This window comes from Manis javanica, chromosome 15 (assembly GCF_040802235.1).
Source record: "Manis javanica isolate MJ-LG chromosome 15, MJ_LKY, whole genome shotgun sequence".
Classification (NCBI taxonomy): Eukaryota; Metazoa; Chordata; class Mammalia; order Pholidota; family Manidae; genus Manis; species Manis javanica.
In genome coordinates, this window is record NC_133170.1 from 53,367,049 (window position 1) to 53,390,486 (window position 23,438).

Genomic DNA, 23,438 nt, shown 5'->3' on the forward strand with positions numbered 1-23,438 from the left:
AGCACCTTTAACTTTCTGTGTATATTAAAAATCATTAGAAGTTTTGTTTTAGATTATGAAAGAAGGAAATTAGTGGGCCTTGAGTTTGTTAGGTTTTGTTTACAAGGATAAGATTTATGATTTGCAAATTCCAGACTCAATAGTTCATGAGTCAGGTTCATTTCATCTATATACATATTTTTAAACAATTAGCTTGAAAGCTTAGTGGCTTTTTATTTGGGCTTTTAAACAGTTTTACAAAGCCCACAGATTTCATAATTTTATGGAATTAAGGTTTCAAAGGTTGAACTAAGCAATAGTTTTGAATTTGTATTCACTTGAAATTAAATTTTCAGAGATAGTTGGAGGTTGGAAGTAGCTATTAGGAAGATGAGAAATATAATTCCACTTGCATTTTAATTTTCCATGTAGATAACTGGTTTTAGGATTTTCCAACAAAATTAGTAAGCTAATTTGTTATTAGTAAGCTGACAAAATATAAAGTAGTATTTTTTAAAATACCTTAATGCATGATGAAGAAAGAGGAAATGAGATTGCTTACAGTCTCCTTACTAGTTCACCTAAAAAAAAAAAAAAAATCCAGCTTCTGTTTAGTAGATCAACAAGTGAGCAATGGGTTTCAGTGGAAGAACAAACTTCAATAAGAAATACAATTTAGTTTTTTTTAATTGTTGTTTTTGATTTAAAAGATTCACTCCTACTAAATACCCCAAATTAAATAATTACTCTTGGGGAAAACTTTAAATGTTTGAAACCGTTCCGATCTGAAAAACATGACTTTTACTTTTCAAAGACCTAACAATTTCTTGTTGAGGACTCGACCTTGGCAAAAGTGTCATACGGATAAACTTCTTTCCTAAAAATCACATAAGTGGTGTGCTGTGCTAATTTTGTCAAGGTCAGAGACTAGAAATACTAGGCCCAGAATTTGATCTTTGGTCCATTTGCTTTTGTTCCCAGAAAGCTCATTTTCACCTCTAGCTCACCTCCTTTAGTAACATCTTATTTTTTACCAGTTATGGTTTGTACAAAATGCCCATCGCATTTTGGGTTCATTGTCTTGTTTTCAAGGTAGCAAGTACCCTGTGGTGATGAGGCCTTAGTATCATTAGTGTAGCCAGTGTAGCAGCACCACACTCTCCATTTCAGTTTACCAGTCCTCAGGTATCAACACACCTTTTTCATCAGCGATTGTGTTTATTTCTTAACTCTGTTTTTCCAATCAAGATTGACACCTCATTGGTGCCACTGTAAAAAGTGGCCATTATCCCTTCTTACTTCTCAGCATGTAGTATCTCCTTGTACCAGGCAGGAGGCTCAGACCTGGAGACACCATCCTGTATGAATAAGACAGCCATGGTCTCTGCCCTCATAAAGTTTAGCCTGTGTTAAAGCAAAGAGGATACCCAGTAACCTTAGGTACCTTGGAAGCATTATCAAATACTGGTGGTCTATTTTCTACACCCCTTTTTCAAAAGCCCCTATTGTGGTTGAGTGCACTAGGAGGAGTTGCGTCTGGTGAATATTTTCTTCTCATCCCTGCAAACGTGTTTTTTCATTGATCTATTCTTTCCTATACCTGCGTGTTATAGCCACCTCCCCCACCACCTCTCCCCCATTGGGCCACCTCAGTTCTCCATTCTCTAGCCAGCACAATGAACCCATCTGGTCTTTGCTGTGAGGACAGGCTTAAAGGTAGCAGGGGTAGGGTACAAGCTTGGGGTCAGGCCATCCTAGGTCATGGTCCCACCTCCCTTTCCTGGCTGTGCAGCCTGTGGCAGCTACTGCTCTACCTCGTTGTGTTCTCCTTTGTAAAAGGGGCTTCTGGAATTCTGGGAGGATTGAATTAAATAGTGCTTTGAAGTGCTTCCCATAGGGCCTACAATACAGTAAGTGCTCAATAAACAACTTCCATTGTTAGTATCAACTCCTTACTCAGGCCTAATGAGCCCTTGGTGACCTGGTTCCCATGTGATTCCATAGCTTCACACCTGCCAAGGCTCACACTTTCCCAGTCCATGCCTACTATCCTTGCATGCACGTATTTGAGCACTTCAGGCAACTAGGCCTTTGTTCAAGCTGTTCCCTGTCCGGAACTCCTGCTATCTGGATATTTTTCACTGATCTTTTAAGACTTAACTCAGGTGTCATCTTAAGGGGACCTGTTTTGAATGCCCCAAGTTGAGCTAAAGGTTCCCTCCTAGAGACAGGCCTCTCTGGGCTCCTAACGACAGTAAACCAAAATCAGATCTTTCTGTGACTTTCTTGCCTGTTGAGCCTGTCAAAGGCCAGGGTTGTGGCTTACTCACTTCTCCATCTCCAGGGTCTCCCACAGGGCTTGGCACATCACTTAGGCCCCCCAGGAAATGCTGAGCTGAGCCCGCACTACTTCACCGTTAACAACCAGGTAGTCACTGTTGATAGGGAGTTTGGGCTGAAAGGTACAAACCTTACTCTTAGAATAACTTGGGCTCTGATCTAAATAGGCAGTTTGGCAGCTTTTATACTGTGTAATGGTTTTTTTCTTAATGCTGTTGAGATATGGAAAAAAGATACTTCACTTCTGTCAAACTTGATGGAAAGCTGCTAGAAGTTCTCCTTTAGCTACACATTTTGAACTGGTGTAGGGCATTCAAAGCCATTGCAAAACTCAGAAGTGTCACCAAAGAAATGTTCCAGTAAATATGAAATTCTGGTTATTTTTTTCTAGAAGGTTGTTGAAAGGAGACTTTCATTAAAAATGAAGTGCTGAAATCTGAATTTAGCTTTTAGGTTTCTTTTTTCATCAGGGTTTTACGTTTTGGTTTGTAAGCAGCGAAACGGAGTTGATCTAAGGGAAGTGTGGTCCTGTAACCGCTGTTGTCTGCTGCGGAGCAGTGTGGGTATTATTTAGGTCTCATGCAAACCACCAAAACGGTTCAAAATAGGGTACAGAGAAAACCTAGTCCTTGGCAGTAGAACAGCATTATTTAGCCAGTTTCCACACAAAAGCATAACTCCATTGCCTTGTTAGCTTCTGCCCTCTGGGTTCTCAAGGACAGCTCAGCAGGTTTCCCTCCTGACTTTCAGTAGAAATGACCTAGCAGCCAGGCATTAAGAATGAGAATGCCCATGGTTCTTTTGTACCCCCTCTTCCCCTTGTAATATTTTGCTCCCCAAGGACTTGTTCATTCCGAATGAGGCAAGGTAATGAAGATTCGACTTCTTCGTGTAGCATGTCAGAAGGCTTGAGAATGTTGAGCAGATAAACTGGCCCATCTCTGGGGGAAGTGGGGAGGGGGAGCACTAATATTTGAAAATCTGCTCTCAGCCAGCCACTTGATATTACTTAGTCTAATTTAATCTTCAGAAGAAACCTGCAAGATAAATTGTATTATCTTTATAAACAGGAAAGATGGAGTCTGTCAAGGTCACTTGAGGTTTGCCTCTGTGTGTGAGTGTGTGTGTGTGTGTGTGTGTGTGTGTGTGTGTGTGTGTGTGCATGCCCTAAGGTTGCCCTGCTGGCGTTCTACTGGGTGCATGTTTTTCATAATATTTGTGTGTTGAGATGCAAGTTTAGGATGAGGGAAAGGGACACTGTATTTGGGAAAGGGGAAACAACATCTACTTTCATCAGTTCAGCACTCCTGATTTCATGATTTGCTTGGCTGCATGATCTGATGATCTTTGTACTACAGAAAATCAAGGTAGCAAACTCTACTGTCCTAGTCTGATCACAGTGTCCCTGGGACCCACTGCAGGTGGCCCATGGTTTGACCATTGATAGCGGTTGGACATACACTGTTTCCAAAAATGTGTATTGTTTGGAGGATTAAATTAAATAGTGGCACCCAGATTCCAAGCACAAAGGACCAGCATCTGTGTACAGACCTCAAACAACTGCTGGTGAGGGCGGAAAGAACAGTTTACCCCACGTAACAAAAGTGGTGATTTGAGTTCTGAGGTCCAATCAACTTGAAGACTTGTCTGGCTTTTACTTGCCATGATCAGCTTTTTAGCTCTTGGCCCCAACATGGAGCAACTGCCTCTTTGGGTATAGTCAACTTAGGATCTTCTGCGTAGGCTCTTAAGGGTTCCCTAGGATCTGCGTTTTGTCTACTGGGCTGAAGCTAAAGATTAGGATGGCTTTAGTACGGAGCCAGTGCCTGTGACTGGTGAGATTCTATGTGGGAGAAGCTATCTGCTGTCAAGACATGGGGCTCTTTCTTTTTTTCTATCTCTCTTTTCTGATGAGATATTTCCCCCTGATTTTTTTTCAGCTCAACTCATATATCAGCAAAAGGGGCCTCTGCCCTGGGTTTCAGAGGGCACTGCTTTAATCTTCTCTGACCAGGCCCCTGTCCATAGGGTAAGGAGACCCTGGGCCTCTGAGTCCAAACTCCTCCCTCTTTTTAGACCATGTTTCAGAGAGCCAGGCACCCGAAATTCACTGTCCAGATGGCCTTGGACCATCTTTTACAGCTGGCGTGGACCCTTGGGTCCATTTTCCCCAGGGTCTTCACAGCCACCTAAGGCTGCTAAGGGGCATCTGTGTATGTGTGTGGGGGTGTGTATGTTAAAACTGAGGCATCCATACACCTCTCACAGGTCCTGCATGAAGGAGCGTGGAGCTGGCACTGGCTGGAGGAAGGCAGATCACTGTCTAGGCCCGAGATGATGTTTCCCCAATACACCCAGTTCCAGGAAGACAGTTTGAATAATTCAAGAGTCTTAAAGTTTGTACTTGGTCTTCTAAGACATTATGAAGATGTATTTGTCAGTCAGGGTAGAAGCAGAAAACCTCTTGCACTGAACAGTTCGTTGGCTAGATTGATAACTGAATATTCTGGTGTACGGAAGGTGGGCCTGCACCTGTCCTGCTCTCCTGGGCCTCCAGAGCCAGGGCTGGACTTGGCATCGGAAGCATTCCTTTGCAGGAGTATTGGGCCCAAAATTCATTTTTGTTGGTTATAGTATATTTTCCCTAGAGTAGAGAGATTGCTCATTAATGAAAAAAACTAAGGGTTTCTAGGTAGTCTTTGTGTTGCATTTCATTTGGAGAATTCAGTTTTTCATAGTCTGCATTTTCCTGAAGAAAATGTTCTCTATATTCATTTGACCGTCTGTCCACTTATTTCACATACATCTTTTCTTTCTTTTTCTCCCCAGAGCCTTAGTTCCATTTCCTCTGTGTGGTGGGAACGCTAGGGCATGGCAAAGCTTATCTGGATGTTTTCTTCTACTATTGTAAATATTTCATTTGAGTGATCCATGGCCTTTGCAAGCCTCATTAAGGAAACAAGAATATTAGAACAATGCAAAGAAGCAAAAAGCCTTCTGACACTATAAAAGGTATAGAATTGTCAAACTGATGCATTTTAGAGCACCAGGGGTTTGGCAGAACAAACATGAATGTCTTTGAAGAACAATGTGGGGTCAGATGCCTATTCTCAGCATATACCAAAGCAGCTCTGTATCTGCTAAAGTTTTAAGTCATCACAGAGAATTGACTGACTGGAGGAAACACACTCTGCCGTTTTGTGGATGACTACTGGTCATCCCAGAGCCCTGCAGAATTTTTCTACATAGGGAACTGGAACAGGCCTCACACTCCCTGTGCATGGCGGTCCCTGTCTTGAGGAAGCTTTATTCACAAGCTTTCATGGACAGATTTCCCAGTAATCTATATTATTGGGAAATAATATCATATATTGGGATCTTGCTACAGTCTGGGTTATACTGAGCACATCATCTATATTATTTAACCTTCAACTCTATGAGGTAGATTTTATAATGCTCATTTTAAGTCCTTTGGAGATGAGGAAATTTAATGAAGGCCACCTGATTAGCACATGATTATGCTGGGGTCGGAAGCAAGATGGTCTGGTTTGGGGACCTAAACCCCAATTGTTATACTTTCCTGAAACTCAACTGCTTCTGTTGGCAAAAACACTTCTCCATTGTAGCCTGAGTGGTGGAAGGCTCCAGGGGTTAAGAGAAATAATATCCAACATTTTTTTAATGTTTTAACATTTTTCACATATGATCCCATTTAATTTCTTTAGCTAAATCATGTTTACTCTATACACCAGGTAGTCAAATATCATGCCTGTCTTCTGATCTCAGTGGGAAAACGAAGTAAATACATCAGGTGATGTAGTCTTGGCTGAATCACAAAATATTTATGCCAGCAAGAAATTTAGGTATTCTGAGTAAAACAGGCACTTTATTTGGAATGATTCTGGGGATGCAAGGATGAAATATGTAGGGGACACATATGGCATGCCAAGGTGAATTTGCCATGAAGTGAGTGGAATTTAACCTTCAAGTTTTCTCCCTCATCTAGACCAATCTCCTGGCAGTGTGGTTAGTGTCATCAAGTTAAAAAATACTTAAGACATTTTGCAATGCTCTAAATATCATAGCTCACACAGAAAAGAAGCTTGATAGAGGTTTCCCCAAACTTAGAAGCAATCCAAAACATTTATATGACATTACTTAAGAGTTGTGAAGCTTTTGAAAGAAAGAAACTTTTCCAAGTTATTTAAAAATAAATTACAAGTCTTCATCAACAGCTCTATAGGAAAGATGGAGTTATTTTTCTATTACCTCTATAGGGAACATTGCAAAATTTCATTGGAAGAGGTCATCAGAGTATGCAACCAAAACAACAGCAAAAATATTTCAGGAATATATCAGGCAGTTTATCAATAAAAATTTGTGTGTTCTCCTAAATTTCATATTTGTAGTATTTGCAGCTTGTGAATTTGTAATTTCATCATGCCACTTCAAATTCTAAATATTCACTTTCATACCTAAATTTCTATTTTTGATTTTTGTGCTTTTTTTTTGAGAAATTTTCTGAAGTTTATAAGCTTCAGCCTCCATAAAACCCAGCTTTATGCCTAATGGTAGGATTTACTTGTTAACTTAGAAAATAAATAAAAAATTTTCTTTTCACACACACCCCCCCTTTCACACACACACACCCCCACTCCCACACAAAGACTGAAGTCTGCATTGTTACCTGATCAATTTTTTTTTTCCTAGGTTTAACTACCGTTCATCATTTTCCTAATTTAGAGGCCTCATGCCAAGGAGGAAAGAAGTTGCAAATATGTAATTATCACAAAACTTTGATCTTGCATGAGAGGCAACCCCGATCTGACCCTTAGTTTGAGATAAAGACTCCGCCTAGGAGAGAGCTGGTGAAGACTTAAACCATGCAATGCTGGTGGTCAGAGCATCGGGGATGACCTGGCTGAGTCGTTTGGTCCCTCTGGACCTGGTTTTTCATCCGTGTTCAGTAACAAGCAGTGGAGTCAATGCAATTTTCAGCTTGATCTGTTCTTACATGTTGTATTCTGTAGGTTCATAGAGGAAATCCTTGAAATTGACTTAGAAAACATAATCCCTGACTAATCAAAAGAGAAAACTCAGAAGTCATAACAGGTCAGAACTGTCAAATACCACAAACAACACACTTGGAGTATGTTGGAGAGGACTACCATTAAAAAAAGAAAAAGAAACCATAGTGATTTTGCAAATTTCCCAGTACAGGTGCCTGGGCATATATCCTGATGAATTAGCGTGCTTACTTCAGCTTGCACTTACTCCTTCTTACTGAAGAAAAGGCTTACTCAGTTTTGGTGCTGATACTGTTTCTCTTTGGTTAATTACAGTGTTCTCATTCTCTCCTTCTTCTGAACTGGGAAAAGTGTTTGTGAAGGTTTTTCCTAAGGTAGAGAACTAGGAAATGCTTTGCTGGGTCTAAGAAAAGAAAGCCCTAAAGGAGCTCTTGTGTTTTGGGGAAAAAAAGGAAACTTGTCTGAATATAATTAATGTCTTCTGTTGCCTTTCGAAGATTTCTCCACCACTTTTCTTAAAATAGTCTCCAAAAAGACAGAATTTGCTACAGATTGGCAGTTTTCAGAGTGCTTTTTTGGGCTGAGGAGTAGCTGTGAGTCCTGTAATTGCATTGCTCTATTGTCTGCAGACACTAGTTAGCACTGAGGAGGAATCTTCTATCGCTTTAACTGACTACCCTGTTACTACATATCATGCTTATGTTTTATCCTCTAAAACCCATAGTATTGGTCAAATAAAAAAAAAGACAAAATTTGTCCTCAAATATGTGATAAGGAAAAAGGAAAAAAAAATCCATGGTAACATTTCACATTCCCCGTTCTGGAATCTCTCAGATTACATTGTTATGAAATAATTTTTAACAGTCTCAACCCACTCAAGGCACTCTTACTTTTATTCTTGTACTTTGTATTATAATTAATCGTATACGTTTTATTGCCTCTCATCACCCATTTATTTATTCTAGGGAGCTGTGGGCCAGCCGGTCTTCTCCTTGGTCACTGGCTTCTGTTTTCTGTCATGTCCAGCTGGCCTGTCCCACTCTCCCGTCCCTCAGGAGCTTCAGTCCTTTTCTGACCACTCCTTTCATGAGTTATATATCAGGGCCCAGGTGTTGAGCTGAAGCATTCTGACCCCCGCAAAATGCTATTGCATCGTCCCCACATAGAAGCAACTATAGACACTGCAACACTTCGCCACACTCAGGGTGGTCCCATGACCACCTCAGCAGGGCTGAGAATTGATTGGAAATGCAGAATTCTGGGTGCCTACCCAGACCCAGCACCTGGGAATCTGCGTTCCTCCAAGATCCCCAGGTGAGAAGCACTGCTCTAATGGCCCAAAACCATGGCCCGGAGCAGTCACATGATCTGCCGTGACTTCAGTGGATCAGAGTAGACTTGTTTCTGTCATGGAGGAAGAGCAGAATTCACAGAAGAACAGCTCTTAGTATTCTGAGGATATTTTGCCTCTTCTTAAGCTCCAAGGCTCATTTTAACTGTATGTAACTCATGCACTAAGGCTAGCAGAAGAGAGCATGCACTGATGGCAAGTCAAGTACTGAAACAGTTTTAACCATTTTTTCCCCCCAAAGCATCCCTCATGGCTTTTCTCTTCACTCAATGTTTCCTGACCCCCAACTGTAGATCCTGGGGATCCATTTCTGTGGTGAACTCACAGCATTCATCATGGTTACTCATTAGGGACTTAATCACGGACCACCTTGACATTTGTAGGCCTTAGTCAAGAGCTGTGTTAACTCTTGGCATTTCTTAAAATATGTAACACTCCACTGTATATAAAATATGTACCCCACAAATAGTGAGATAATATCAGGTTTCTTCGGAAGTGGTTCTACTCTTCAACATTTTTTAAAAAACCTTCTTACGTCTTGAGAAACTTACTTGGTTGACCCTCAGTGAGGACTCACTAAATTTTTCTTGACTCTTTTAACATTTATTTTAGACTTTTCTGAGAGGCCCCTATTGGCTTTTCCATTGATTGGCTTCTGTATTTGACTCACTATAGGGCAATTTTTTGCACCTCGATTACTTTGTCTTCAAGAATTATGCATCCCTGTCAGTTAAGCAACCAGTTCTCACAACTACTTTCTGATTTTTCCAGATCATTTCATTTTTTGACACCTGTAAATGAAAAAAAAAAAAAGAGAGAGAAATCTTTCCATTTAAACCTTTCATATTGCTTCCTATTGTATTAAATCTCAACTTATTTATCAGAATAATTTTAATGTCTTAATCAGACATTTGTTTACAACAGGAACCTACTTAACACAAAATGCATAATCATTTGGTTTCAGTTTTGCTCTTAAATTATGCTACCACTATGCAAGCCTGGACTCTTACTTTCTGTCAACCATAAAAACCTCATTATTCTGCCTTTGGACACCTCTCGCCCCTTACCTCTTCAATACACATACATGGCCATCAGTTCAATCTCCCCATGCATCATTTTGAATAGGTGGAAAGCCTCCCACAGATCTTTTTCATGAACCCTATGGAGTCTCATGGCTCTTGCATCCCCTTCAAGGTCAGAGACCGGGTCAGTATCCCTGGCCCCTAGGCACACAGATGAGACTGATTTGATGACCACATACATGGATGAAGTCAGCTCTCTCCCCGACCTCCCACTCTACCCTTGTTCATGCCTCAGGCCTTGGTTCTACTTCAAAAGGCTTCCTTACACATCCTCCTGCTTTCCGATTTTCTAAACTGTGACTGTTCTGCTCCCATGTTGTTCCATTCCCTCCCCGTGCCCTGCAACACCTGCACCCTTCTGAAAGAATGTCTTGCCTCCCTGGTCTTTGTCATCCCAGTCAGATTACCCTGCTCTTCCTCTCTCACAGGGCTGGCTTCCTCTCAGGTGGCCTTGGTCACCAAGCTACATGGGGCTGTGTATGTGTGTTTTAACTCCCTTACTGGAATGAGAAGTCTCTGAGGGAGAACCTTCTGTCTGATGCTCCCCTGGCACTTGGCACTGGCATGTATCCTCACTAAAAGATTGTCGCATTTGGGATTTATTACTTTTAAAGGCCAGGGCAACTGCTTATACATCCAAGACAGGGATGACAAGCTGTATGTACATATGTCTTTTTTTTCCTTCCTAGACTGCTTACCTTTTCACTACCAGCTGTGTTGTCAATGGCTGCATTATTTATAGTCACGTGCAGTATTGTTTTAGAGAACCGTGGGCTTTTGGGAAATTTCAGACCATCTGATTGCTCTTTGTTGCTCTGTACAGTAGAGGTTTCCTGTGCCTTCAGGCTTTGGTTTCTGTGAATCTGGGGGAGCTACAGTCTGTGGGTGTCAAGAACTGTTTTTCCATCCATCACAGGCCGCCTTTGATTCATTTATCTTCCTGCGTGTATCTCTTTGTCAGGGGCCCAATGTGTTATGACAGGAGAGGCCAGAAAAAGTCATACAGTAAATCATACCATCTGACTGTGGGCAAATTTTTGCCACTCCTGTCTTTCATTTTTATGAATCAATCATAGGTTATCTTCCATTGTTGGGATGGTTGGGGATGGGGCCTTGGTGCAGGGGAGACCTACCGGGGGGGGAAAGCATTCCAGATTGCAGAGGTGACTCCTGGGCACTGGGTGAGTCCTTTGGAAAGCCCTGTTAAAACATCAGGAGGTTCATATATGAAGGCTTTCTTCTGTAGGTGCTTAACAGGAACAGGTCTCCAAGGAAGATCTTGAAGATGGTGATCCCCCTGCTCTACCAGAATCTCCATCAGCTTCCTGCAGAGCCACCCTGTGCAAGCCTACAGCCTGGGCACCAGTGGTCGGGCAGCCTGCCTCCTGTGTCCACACAGCTTCCAGACATTCTTCCGCCTTCCTTCCAGCTGGATGATCACCCAGGCAACCCCTTCTCTAGGGAACTTCTAGAGCTCCTGCTGACTTCATAGCATTACTTTGACATGGACTACCAATGCCTGACCTGCTCTGTCTAGGGGAACAGGGAGATAAAGTAAGAATTCCATGTTTTAATATTCTATGGCACTTATTGGAAATAGTTGAAATGGCATACTTTTAACTTGCTGTGCCATTGTTTAGTTTTCAAAACTGCTGAAAACATTTATCTTCCCAGAGTTTGATGATCATGTTGGTGAGGATGTTTGTAGCCATTGTATAACCACTTACATCTATTCAGCACCATGCAAAGCATTTTGCCAAACTCAGAGGGTTTCCTGTTACCAGATCATTAATGAGATGCTTTTGGTGTCTTTAGAGCACAGAAAGGAATCTGGTTTTGGAACAGGTCTGTGTTGACTTATTGAATAACTGTTGGAGCTACGATGAACTCTGCTCCAAGCTTTGCTACCATCAAAGTATGGCTTCTTTTATAGAAAAGCAGTGGATGAAATGTTAGATGCCTCTGATATTCATGTTCTGTGCTCCAAACAGTTCTTCTCTTCATATCTTTATTCAGACATTCATCTTTAAGTTCTGGGAAAGGAAGCCCCAAACAATACTTGACCTCTAATACAATGTGCTGTTTTGATTATGGTCAGTACTTTAGTACAATTTATGTTAAAGAGAGTCTCTGGAATGACCCCTGAAGTTCCTGAGAAAGCCTGATTGATCCAGCATCATTTCTCTTAATCTAAGTCTTCCCATGTTACACAAGGTGACTATGGATGGAGGCTGACCTGGCTCTTGTGCTCGCCAAATTGAAGTGTCTTGAAGTTACAAGAAAATGAAGGGATCAGAGTAGATAATTGATGAGTGTGCTCGTTGAAAGCAGCCACTTTATCAGAAGTGAACAGAGCTGAAGTGCAAGGCTCTGATTTTAGTGAACATTTCTGCCCACTGCCCTCTCTGGGGCATATGTCTCGGGAACATAAAAAATGTCTCTTGTTGTTAAAATAGCTGTTAAGTAAATTTTAAGAGCGCATCAAACATCTTAAAAAGACTCATTTGCCTACTTGTCCAGGCAGATTAAAAACAGTTTTCTGTTCAGAAAAACACAAAAGACAAGTGATTTGAGTAACATCACTATCATTGAGACTTAAGAGGGAGAAAGATCACTGATGGAAAAAAGTCGAGTCTAGCAACTTTGAAGAAGACATATTGACCATGCCTGCTTGTAATAACTTTTCAATAACCCCTTATGTTAACAGAGTGGTGGTTTTGTCCAGTCTTCCTGGAGGTCAAGCTGTATGAGTTCCTTTTCTTTTTCCCCTTTTCTTGCAGGGACAGTTTCTCTTTTAAATACCATGTGGTCTGTCTTCTCCAGGGTTATGTCACCACTGTCAGTCAACAAACCCCGCATTCCTGTAGCTGCTTTGCTCTTCCAAGAGTTTGGAAGTGCTTAGTATAGGCAGGAATATGGGCATCTTTACAAAGGAAGGGCACTTCTTCATTATATAGACCAAGAGGTCGAGTATTGTTTTGGGCTTCCTCTCCCAGAACTACTTAATGATGAATGTGTGAATAAAGATATCAAGAAAAACAAAATCATTTTGACTTGCAGAACACAAGTACCACACACATCTAATATTTAGTCCAATTACTTTTATGTGAAAGAAGTTACACACCTACTTATAGATGGTGACCTTTTCAAAGGGTATGGTACAGAATAACCCCATTAGCAGACCCTGCATTCAGTTTTGTTTTTTTAACCCCTGCTTTTCTGCAACTTGCTTTATATAAGTGTTTTTTCCCCACAATGTAAAAAGAGAATTTGAGTCACGATGTCGTTTTACTGAATTTTGGTTAAAGAAGCACATTAAATCATCCCCTACACTATACTATGCACTTCTTCCCCTTTTTTCCCACCAATACTCATCAAGGTGATTTTTCCAGTGGACTTGAGACTGAAGATCATTCTGATCCTTTCTCCCAGTGAAAAAATCCTAGAAAAGATGAGCTTCTTAAAACAAGACTGGGTTCATCAATTTATATTGTAATTGGAGAGATTTTCTTCAAATCATAATGGATTTCTGTGCTACCTTTTTAGACATGTCCTTTTTAAAAGGGATTCCGTAATAAATCTGGAATAATGCCTTGTATATAATCCTTTAAAAAAATAGAATCTTTACATACTTACCCTGTTAAAGCGAACTAGAAAGAAAAATACTCCAATTTTGAGCATTTCAGAAATGGAGCTTCTTCAAATCTGGTATACGCATGGTCTCATTATATATTTGTGTCAATGGAATAAAAAAGAAAAATATCTCAGGGCCTAGGAAGGAAAAGTAAATTGCAGGAATATATTGACTTAAAAGTGATCCTTTTGTTTTGTATCGACTTAGCTTTGTGATTTTTCTGGAGGAAAAGCTTGTCCACACTCTTAATTCTGATCTAAGGGACTATTTATCTTATTAACTTCTTTGCCAGTTTTGTCTAAAGGGAGATACACTTTCTCACGTTGGTCTCCTTGAACTCACTATTCATTTTTGCCTTATGAGGTCAAAACACTTTAGAAATCAGCTTTCTCAGGAAACCTGCCGCTCAGATCTTTCAAACAAATCTTCCTTTAAGCTCATTGTCTCCTGGGTGATTGGCAAAGGATTTCCACCCTTTAAAAAGATAGGTATTTGTAAAGTCTGTTCTTACACAGTAATCTAAAAATGGTCTTCCAGGAAGAATTTGTACAATAGAAACCAAATGCCTTGGGGCCATTATGTTTATGATCCTGCCTTGTCCCAAAACATTATTAGAGTTTGAGTCACATAAGCAAATTGTTTGGGTTAGACCTGACCCTACCTGTATACATTTATAGTAAAGTTCCATTGGAAGACAGTTTGTGCCTTTCCTAGAGTTGAGAAATATGACTTGGGGGCCTGTCTACCTCTATCCGGTAATGCCATGTCCCTTTTCTCTAACCCACAAGTTTATTTCTATTGAGTTCTTCATATAGAATAAAGCCTTTTCTGAAGAACCATACTTATTTTTTCAATTCTGGCTGCACATCACTATCATCCAGAGGGCTTTGAAAACAATCCTAATGCCTGAGCCAAACCCCTAAAAGTTCTGATTCATATTCAGTACTGTTTTAGAAGATCCCCAGGTAATTCTGATGTGGAACCCAGGTTGAGAAACACTGATACAGCCTAACCCAGATAGGTTACAAATGACCAGAGAGATCAAGGCACTTATTTGATGTCTTGCAGCAAAGAAGTACCATTTATTGAGTTCAAAGTCTCCCATCTCTGACTTGAAATCCAGTGTAACAAATAGGAGCAAGGTTTTGTGGTAGAGCTACGGGAGAATCAAAATCCCTTTACTTCTGGAAAGTCGTCTGCAAAGTGGGATAAATTCAGGCCCCTCTGAAAGCCTACCTCTCAGTTAAGGTCGTTAAAAATCAAGGCCAAAGGGTCAGAGCACTGTGGGTTGGGCAGAGATGGGTGGTAAGGATGACTTTCCAAAGGAGAAGACAGAAAGGCTATGTCCGACGCAGGGGTGCCGTGGCCCCCTTCAGCAGTTAGACTTCTGTACTTGCTCCTGGGAGCCTGAGAGGAGGGGGAAGATGCCCACCTAGGATAACTGCCCTGCTGACCATGCAGAGGCCTGTCTGGCCTCCACCTCTCTCAAGCCACAGCCGAAGGGGCTGTCAGCACACCAACATCCGGGGGCCTCCTTGGACAGAGTTGGACACTAGGTGTGGAGGGAAGGCCATTCTGGGTCCCCTTTCCCAGCTGCAGCGCACCTCGCAGCTGCGGCCTGGCCAGGCCACCTTGGGGATGGCCCCTTGGCCTTTCTGGTGGGAAGGTGGAATGCTGGGGGTCAGGAAGGCAGAAGGAGTTCACATATCAAAAGATTATCGATAAGGGGCTTGTTCCCGAGAAAGGTAGTCAGATTATGGGGACTTTCAATGCCAGGCCAGGGAGGACTGCTTAATTGTCTGAGACACCAACAAATTCTAAGTAGGGGCATGACAGAAGGAAACCATTCAACCGTCACAACCTCTCTGTGAGTCAGGGCAGCTCCTGGGCCTTTCTTGGCTCCGATCTATGTTGGGGCTTCACTTCCATCAGCAGCACGCTCAGCACCTCCTGATTTTTAAAAATGATAGTTGCTTTCTTATACCTCAGACGACCTATGGGGAAGCTCTCCAGAGTCCCAGAATGTTTAGTGTCCCCTTTTTCCTGAGGTGCTGTCTAGACCTCACTCCGCTCAAAGAAGTTGGCTGACTCCTCTGAAACAAGGTGTGAAAAAGGCAAACGAAAGCACATTTATTAATTCCAAGAGAGTGCTTTCTTTTGCCGGGCCGCCCTCGTAGGTGTTTTCCCAACATGCTCACACCTCTAGTATCTCAAATATACACTGCAGACTTTTAGGAATCGGAAGAATTTAGAGTTTGTATTGGGTGGACCTGCAACAGAATACTTTTATTATATCTAAGGCCATTTTAATGGACTTGGAATTAGGGAGGTGGAGGTTGATTGGACAACATATCTAGCCATTCCAAGGAATTTACTAGAATGGAGAAGAATGCCAATATCCCAGACATGTGATATTTAGGGAGCTTTTTACTGCGCAATCACCAGGACGACCTCGGGACAAATTGTAGAGCCCTCCTTGGGAGCAGCCCCTGTCAGTAGGACTTCCCGCAACGGTGACAGTGTCTTCTATCTGTGCCTTCCAATGTGGTAACTATTAGCCCATGTGGCTTGAAATGTGGCAGGTGAAACTAAGGAAACAAATTTTAAATATTACTTCATTTCAATTAACTTAAACATAAATGCCCATATATGCCTATTGACCACCATCATGGACAGAGCAATGATAGTGTCCTTAAAGACCCATTCTCCTCAAGTTCCCCCCAAGGGCACAATCAGGTCGTTTCTCAGCCCCTGTAACCCTAGGGGACAGACAAAATAATGTGTGCTCTTCCATTCCTGCACTATAGAATTATAGATGCTTTCTGTGTTGGATGCATGACATTCTACAGTTTATGGAAATACTCTTTAGTAATATACTCCAATTATGGTACTCTATTGTAGGAGGATCCATTCAGGCTTCTTTTATCATCTGTATTTTTTGTTTAATCTTAAAAGGGCTGTAAAAATAATGTTGTCTTTTGGGAGAAAAATGTGCTTAAGTCTGTGCCCACAGAGTGGGAGGAATTATAAACCATGCAAACTCCTCCTGGAAATACTGGATAGAGAGAAGTTAAAGGGGAAGGTAGATGTCTTCAAGGGGAAAACTTGCCCTGGAGGAATGCTTTTAATTGGGTGTAGCTTCCATCGCAAGAGTCCAGCAGTGGCTTCCCTGAGAGCTCTGGGATTTTCCCCTGTGAATAAATTTTCCCCCCATTGGTCACCTTTGCTATGTTTGCCTAGAAACGCACCCTTATTTGGCATGCTGTGACTTAAACTCTTCAAAAAACCTTGGGGAAAAAAAAAGGCCAATGGTTTTTTTTCCTAAAATGTTAATTTCCTTGCTTTAGGCTTATGTGGGCTTTGACTGGAAACTTAATCTGTGTGTCTCAGCTCTGCATTACGTTTCAGTCATTGAAACGGGGCTTAATGAGAACTACTTGATACCTTAGGAGCCAGATGAGCTTTATTATTTTTTTTAAACACTTTTATCTCAGGAACAAGGATTTGCATTTGAGAGGCTGTGCCAGCTGACTGGAGGACTCACAGGTCTCTGCTTATTGCAAAACCTACTTTGGTCCATATTTCCCACTTCTGGGACCTTCCGCTGCTGTCACTCACAGCTTGTGTGTTTACTCTGGAACTCAAGCCCTTGTCCCCAGTTGTCTTCTGTCCTACCTCAGTTGTGAGGGGAACTCTAATTACAACAGACTTCCAAGCCAGTAGGGAAGTCTCTTCCCAGTGGGGACTGGCTCTGTCCTGCTTCCCCTTCTGTGTCCCATGTAGCCTTTGATTTCAGAGCTCCCTGGAAGCTGAGGTATCCAGGTCTTCTTGGATTTCTTTAGATCAGTGCGTTGTCCGGTAGAATCTGCTGTGATGAAGACGTTCTAAATCTATCCCGGCAACTAAGCCGTTGAAAATGGCTAGGGTGACTTGAAACTGAATATGAGATTCTACTTAACTTTAGTTCATTTAAATTTAAAAAAGCCATGTGTGCTGATGGCCACCGTCTGTCACAGTACAGCTCCAGATTGTGCCCTGGCCTCCAGAACACCTGTCTCGAGAGAAACACCTTCTCAGCTGCTCCTCCACCTTCGTGAATCAGTTTTTTTGGTGAAAGAAACTCTTTGACTTCCAAATTGATTTCTTGATACTACTAATTTTGATTAACTAAACTTTAAGCTTTTAATTTTGTAAAACTATGCACTGACTATTCATACCCTCCATGCTGGGGTTCAACATGTTTTTCTTTTCCTATTGTCCTACTTCCTCTGTGAGCCTGTCTTTATTCCTTGTCCGGCAACTGCAAACGTGCATTAATTTTTTTACAAATAAGAAGAATTTATTGGAAGGGTAGAGGTTTCTCTTGGAATGTAAGGAAAGGATATGAAACTTGGCTCTGGAGCATTGGGGAAATGGAAAACTGGAAACAACAAGTATTTATTTAGTGCCAACTACCACATGCCAGGCAATGTTCAAGATTCTGGAGAACAGCAGTGAATTAAAGTCTGTGTGTGCAAGTTAGCAAACACGATTCTACTAATATGTTAGGGATGTGCTAAGGGTAGAGTAAGGGGAGGAGAAAGATGGCAAATGTTTGTTAATTTATTTTATTAAGGTATCATTGATATACAATCTTGTGAAGGTTTCACATGAGCAACACTGTGGTTACTACATTCACCCATATTATCAAGTCCCCCCCACGTATCCCATTGCGGTCATTGTCCATCAGCATAGTAAGATGCTATAGAGTCACTACTTGTCTTCTCTGTGCTATACTGCCTTCCCTGTGATCCCCCTGCATTATGTCTGCTAATCATAATGCCCCTTAATCCCCTTTTCCCTCCCTCCCCAACCCCCTCCCCCAACCCTTCCCTTTGGTAACCACTACTCCCTTCTTAGAGTCTGTGAGTTGGCTGCTGTTTTGTTCCTTGAGTTTTGCTTTGTTATTATCCTCCACAAGTGAGTGAAATCATCTGGTACTTGTCTTTCTCCACCTGGCTTATTTCACTGAACCTAATACTCTCTAGCTCCATCCTTGTTGTTGCAAATGGTAGCATTTGTTTCTTTCTTATGGATGAATAGTATTCCACTGTGTATATGTGCCACCTCTTCTTTATCCATTCATCTACTGATGGACACTTAGATTGCTTCCATATCTTAGCTATTGTAAATAGTGCTGTAATAAACATAGCAGTGTATATGTCTTTTTGAATCTGAGAAATTATATTCTTTGGGTAAATTCCTAGGAGTGGAATTCCTGGGTCACATGGTATTTCTATTTTTAGTTTTTTGAGGAACCTCCATATTGCTTTCCACAATGGTTGAACTAATTTACATTCCCACCAGCAGTGTAAGAGGGTTCCCCTTTCTCAACATCCTCACCAGCATTTGTTGTTCTTAGTCTTTTCGATATTAGCCATCCTAAGTGGTGTGAGGTGATATCTCTTTGTGGTTTTAATTTGCATTTCCCTGATAATTAGGGATGTGGAGCATCTTTTCATGTTCCTGTTTGACATCTGAATTTCTTCTTTGGAGAAGTGTCTGTTCATATCCTCCACCCATTTTTTAATCTGGTTATTTGCTTTTTGGGTGTTGAGGCATGTGAGCTCTTTATATATATTTTGGATGTTAACCCCTTATTGAATAAGTCATTTACAAATATATTCTCCCATACTGTAGGATGCCTTTTTGTTCTACTTACGGTGTCCTTTGCTGTACAGAAGCTTTGTAGTTTGATATAGTCCGATTTGTTCATTTTTATTTTGTTTTTCTTGCCCAAGGAGATGTGATCAGGAAAAAATTGCTCATGTTTACATTCAAGAGATTTTTGCCTATGTTTGCTTCTAAGAATTTTATGGTTTCATGACTTACATTCAGGTCTTTGATCCATTTCGAGTTTACTTTTGTGTGTGGAGTTAGACAGTAATTCAGTTTCATTCTCTTACATGTAGCTGTCCAGTTTTGCCAACACCAGTATTTGAAGAGGCTGTCATTTCCCCAAATGTTTGTAATTTTGGACAGGGTTGTCCTATTCCTATATGAAGAAGGCAGCTACCCAGGGTAAGAACATTCTAGATGGAGGGAACTGCAAGTTCAAATGCCCCATCACCCAGGTGCTTGTTATTTCTTCCCCTTCTCACCACTCCCCCAATGGGCTATCATCTTTGCTTCTCAGATTTTTACATTTACAGACAAACAATTTTACACTGGACTCCACAAGAAACAGAGCCAGTGTGCAACCCAGTGGTGTGGGTAAAAAGATCAGACTAAATTGGGTAAGACACTGAATTGTAGTCAGAGTGTGCTTTCTTGGTCACTTCTGGGACCAGACGTTTTGCACATTTTGGCTCTCGCTTTAGCATTCTGTGCAGTTTAATGAATAATATTTATTTGAGTGGGGGGCAAATCAAAGGTGCAAGAGTTAGCTGCATTTGAGAGCTTGCCTGAAAAGTCTTTTTTAAGAACTAAAAAGCATTGTAATTTGACTTCGTAGTCAAAGGTAATTCAGAACATTTCAAAATTGAAACTACTTATTCTACCCTTAGCCCTAGTGGTAAATGTTATATCCGGTATGCAAATACGGCTGCTCCTTATAGATGCAAGGAGCCCACCTTGTTCAATTTTCAAGGACTTGGAGTGTGTTTCTCACTTTCTACACTAAAATAACTACTGGAATCTATCCTGACTCCACTGCAGCCTGTTAATAATCAAACAGTATTAGCATGTGAATGCCATTCTCTGCTCTCACTTGCTTTATTGGAAGTTTAGGGCTTGGGGAGCAGTTGACTTTTTACTCTTTGGAGGAAAGCCTCATACAAATCACAGCTCATACCTCCAGAGAGCCCTTTTCCTGTTCACTGCAAATAACATCAAGGTCATGACAGCAGATGAGTAATGCCCAGCAAAGGCAAAGATCCACCTCACACTCTCATCCAACTGCACTGTGAGAAACAAGCCAGGTTGCCCAGGTTAAGGGCAGATTCTCAGATTTCCCTGCAAATTTCCTACCTTTTGTTGTCCTTTCTTGAAGCCTTAACAACACTTGAAACTTGTTTCCTCTCTTTTTCATTTCCTCTGCTTGAAAATCGTGAAGGTGGAGGTTTAAAAACGTTTGGTGTTATCTTTGAAATCCGAGTGAATCTAAACTTGCCGTTTAGCCTTCTTGTGCCGACCAGTCAAGGGTAGCCTGGCTGCTGGCAGTCAATTAACAGCCCCTCCAAGTTCATTTAGAAGTGGACCACTGCTTTGATACCATGTAGAAACTACACTAGGAGTGGTTTCTATTTTCATTTCCTTAGAATGGACTATATTTCTTTTCCTTTATTTGCATTTTGGGGAAAATCAGCCTTGAATAGATGACACAGTGGAAGGAGCCTGATTTTGAATTTTGATTTTTAACTCAACCGACATCTTTATTGAGCCCCTCTGATGTGGCAGACGCTGGGCTGAGGCTGTCCGTGGGGGAGCGAAGAGATGATGGTCCCTGCCTTTATGAAACTTAAAGCCTGCTGTCTGCCATCCCCAGCAAGTTGCTAAACATTTCCCCTTTCTGTAAAATGCGAATAGTAATACTGATCTTCTATGACCATGTGGCAGGCTTAAGGCATTGATCAAGCAATAGGATGTTTTTATACATCATACCTCTTATTATTACTTATCATTCCAGCTGAGCCCAGAGTACTGGATTCAGAGCAAACTTAAATGTTTCCTATGCTGCACGTTGTTTTCAGCTGTTACAGCAAATGGCTGTGCTCTAAATCAGAATTTCCTCCCCATCCTCCATAAAATTAGAGGAAATGCCTACCAGGGCTGAATGCACAGTGATCCTTTGTCACCTGACATAATTTTCCTTACTTCCAACCTCCTGATGCTCAAATGACATTGTGCAGTTTCATTCTTCCAAGACTGATGGGCTGCAGAGATCAGGGTTAAGTCTGTATATGAGTGTTCAGGGGGATGTAGTACTTAAAAAGCAGACTGAGAAGTCACAAAGATTTTCTCAATTAGCAGAGAGAACAAAACAAAATGTAAATCACACTGCTTGAGAGCCCCAAAGCCATTTTTCTTGTAAGCTGACGCATAGTATCTCATTCTCTTTAACCAGCTCTGCTAGGTCAATGGTGGGACCTGTTTGAATTATTTCTTGACTGTTGGGGGTTGAGTTGTGAGTATTTTCCAAAATGAAAGGGACCTTACAGATCATCCTGTTCAGCCCACCTATTTGACGGGTCAAAGGATGGGCAGAGAGTGGTTGAGTAATTATCCAGGAACGCAGGCCAGCTCAGGCTCAGTCCAGAGCCTTCTCTACTGCAGCCTGTCTCCACTGCCAGCACGATGAATTCTCCAGCGAAAATCGTACAGCAATATCACTTAGTTAACTTTTACATGAGTAAATTGCCTGGAGGAGAAGAGGTTCAGGAATATGGTTTTCCATGTATCTGAATGGCATAGAACACTTATTAACTAAGTACTTAAATATCTGGCAATATTGTTGCTCTTAGTCTTCTCCAGTCCTCTCATTAGCTTTACCTCAAAGTCTATGGGTTTAATTTTCCTGAGAAAGAAAGCCAAATATAACTTCATCTCAATATTTCAGAAATCCATAATCTTAAGGTGCCTCACCTCATTGTCTGCCCCTCTCTGCATGTCAAGCTCATTAGCATGTTGCCAGTTACCTACAAAGTGTCTCAGAGCCAAAGCAGATCAGCAGTTGCCTGTCAGATGTTGTGCAAGAGTCAGCAGAGAATTTGAAAAAGGAACTTGATCCTCAAATTATTGCCTATTTGCCAGACCTAAACTTGCAAACAGTATTTTGGTTCTAGAAGGTTTGTTGGGTCTAAGCACTCTTGGGAACTTTATTGTAACAACGATTGATTCCATAATATCGCCTTAAAAGCTTTTGAGCATAGTGATAACAAAAAAGTCATTACATTTCAATTTGTCTATTCACTCAGATTTCCTGACAGATTGTTTTAGAAGTCATCAAACTGCTGCATTCTATTGATGCGTAGGAATGGATTTGCCTGACTCCTAATTATCTTGTCATGCTTTTCCTGTAATTTCCTTTTGTGAGCAGGAACACGGCAGGCAGTGTTACTTTTCCAACCAGACAGTGCTTGGGCGATGCTGTTCTGTTTAGATGCTTTACAGATGTACTTCAAGCCTGCATTCTTTCCATTTTGACTCTGGAAACTACCGCTCCATAGATGAAGAAATGGAGGTTCCGAGACGTGAGTGGCTCGCCTTTGGTCCTGCAGCTGATACTGTCAGAAGCTGAACTCATATTCATCTTGGACCTTAGAACTCCTGGATGTCACCAAGCTGTCCTTTGTTTATGTCTCCTAAAATAAGTGAAGTAATTACAAAGAACCCAAGCTCTTTTCTAAGAAACTTACCGCTCTCCTGCCTTCTGTATGTCCCTTATGTCCTAGTGGCCACACGCAATGACTTTGCTTTTCACTGGAATGAATGTAAAGCTCTCAGCACTTTGTGGTAAAGGATTATTTAAATCCTAAATGAGTAACTTCATGAAGAAGCACATCTTCACATGGATCTTTCTCATTTCCAAAGTTCTCTTGATAAAAACCATTTTGTGTACATGTTTCTTCATTCTTTTCAAGAACATGAGCATCTTGGGGAAAGGACCCTATCTCATACTGATCAGCCTTCCCAGATGATATGAGAGTGCTCACACAGCATATAATAATGCATGTTTGTCTACACTGGCTAATTTTTCTGGTAAATAACAAGTTAGTTTAGCTGAATTGGAATGTGAAACACTCCATAAATAATATGCTTATTATCTTGCTTCTATCATACTATTTTCCACTGTTGTTTTGACTGTCACCAAGAAAGTTAATCATCTTAATCATCTTTTATTTTCGATAATCTCAGGGTTATTTTTCCTGTTGCTACGGTACACCATCCAAGTCCCATCAATTGAGGGAGAACTGTTTTCTCAGTTACTATTACTTTACATAAAGTACCAACTTTAAAGCACTTACCAGCAGCAGAAGAAATAGTCA

General features: G+C 41.2%; 1 protein-coding gene across 3 annotated transcripts in view; it reads left to right on the forward strand.

The window, feature by feature from the left end:
• Positions 1 to 23,438, forward strand: part of TGFBR2 (transforming growth factor beta receptor 2) — an 82,647-nt gene that overhangs the window by 2,121 nt on the left and 57,088 nt on the right. Inside the window, exon 1 of one of the 3 annotated variants that reach the window (XM_037008621.2) lies at positions 11,026 to 11,333. The exons of the other annotated variants lie outside the window; for them this stretch is intronic. The gene's annotated coding sequence lies outside the window, so the exon portion shown is untranslated. Of the gene's footprint in view, positions 1 to 11,025; positions 11,334 to 23,438 lie in introns of those variants that run through there. 3 annotated transcript variants of the gene reach the window in all.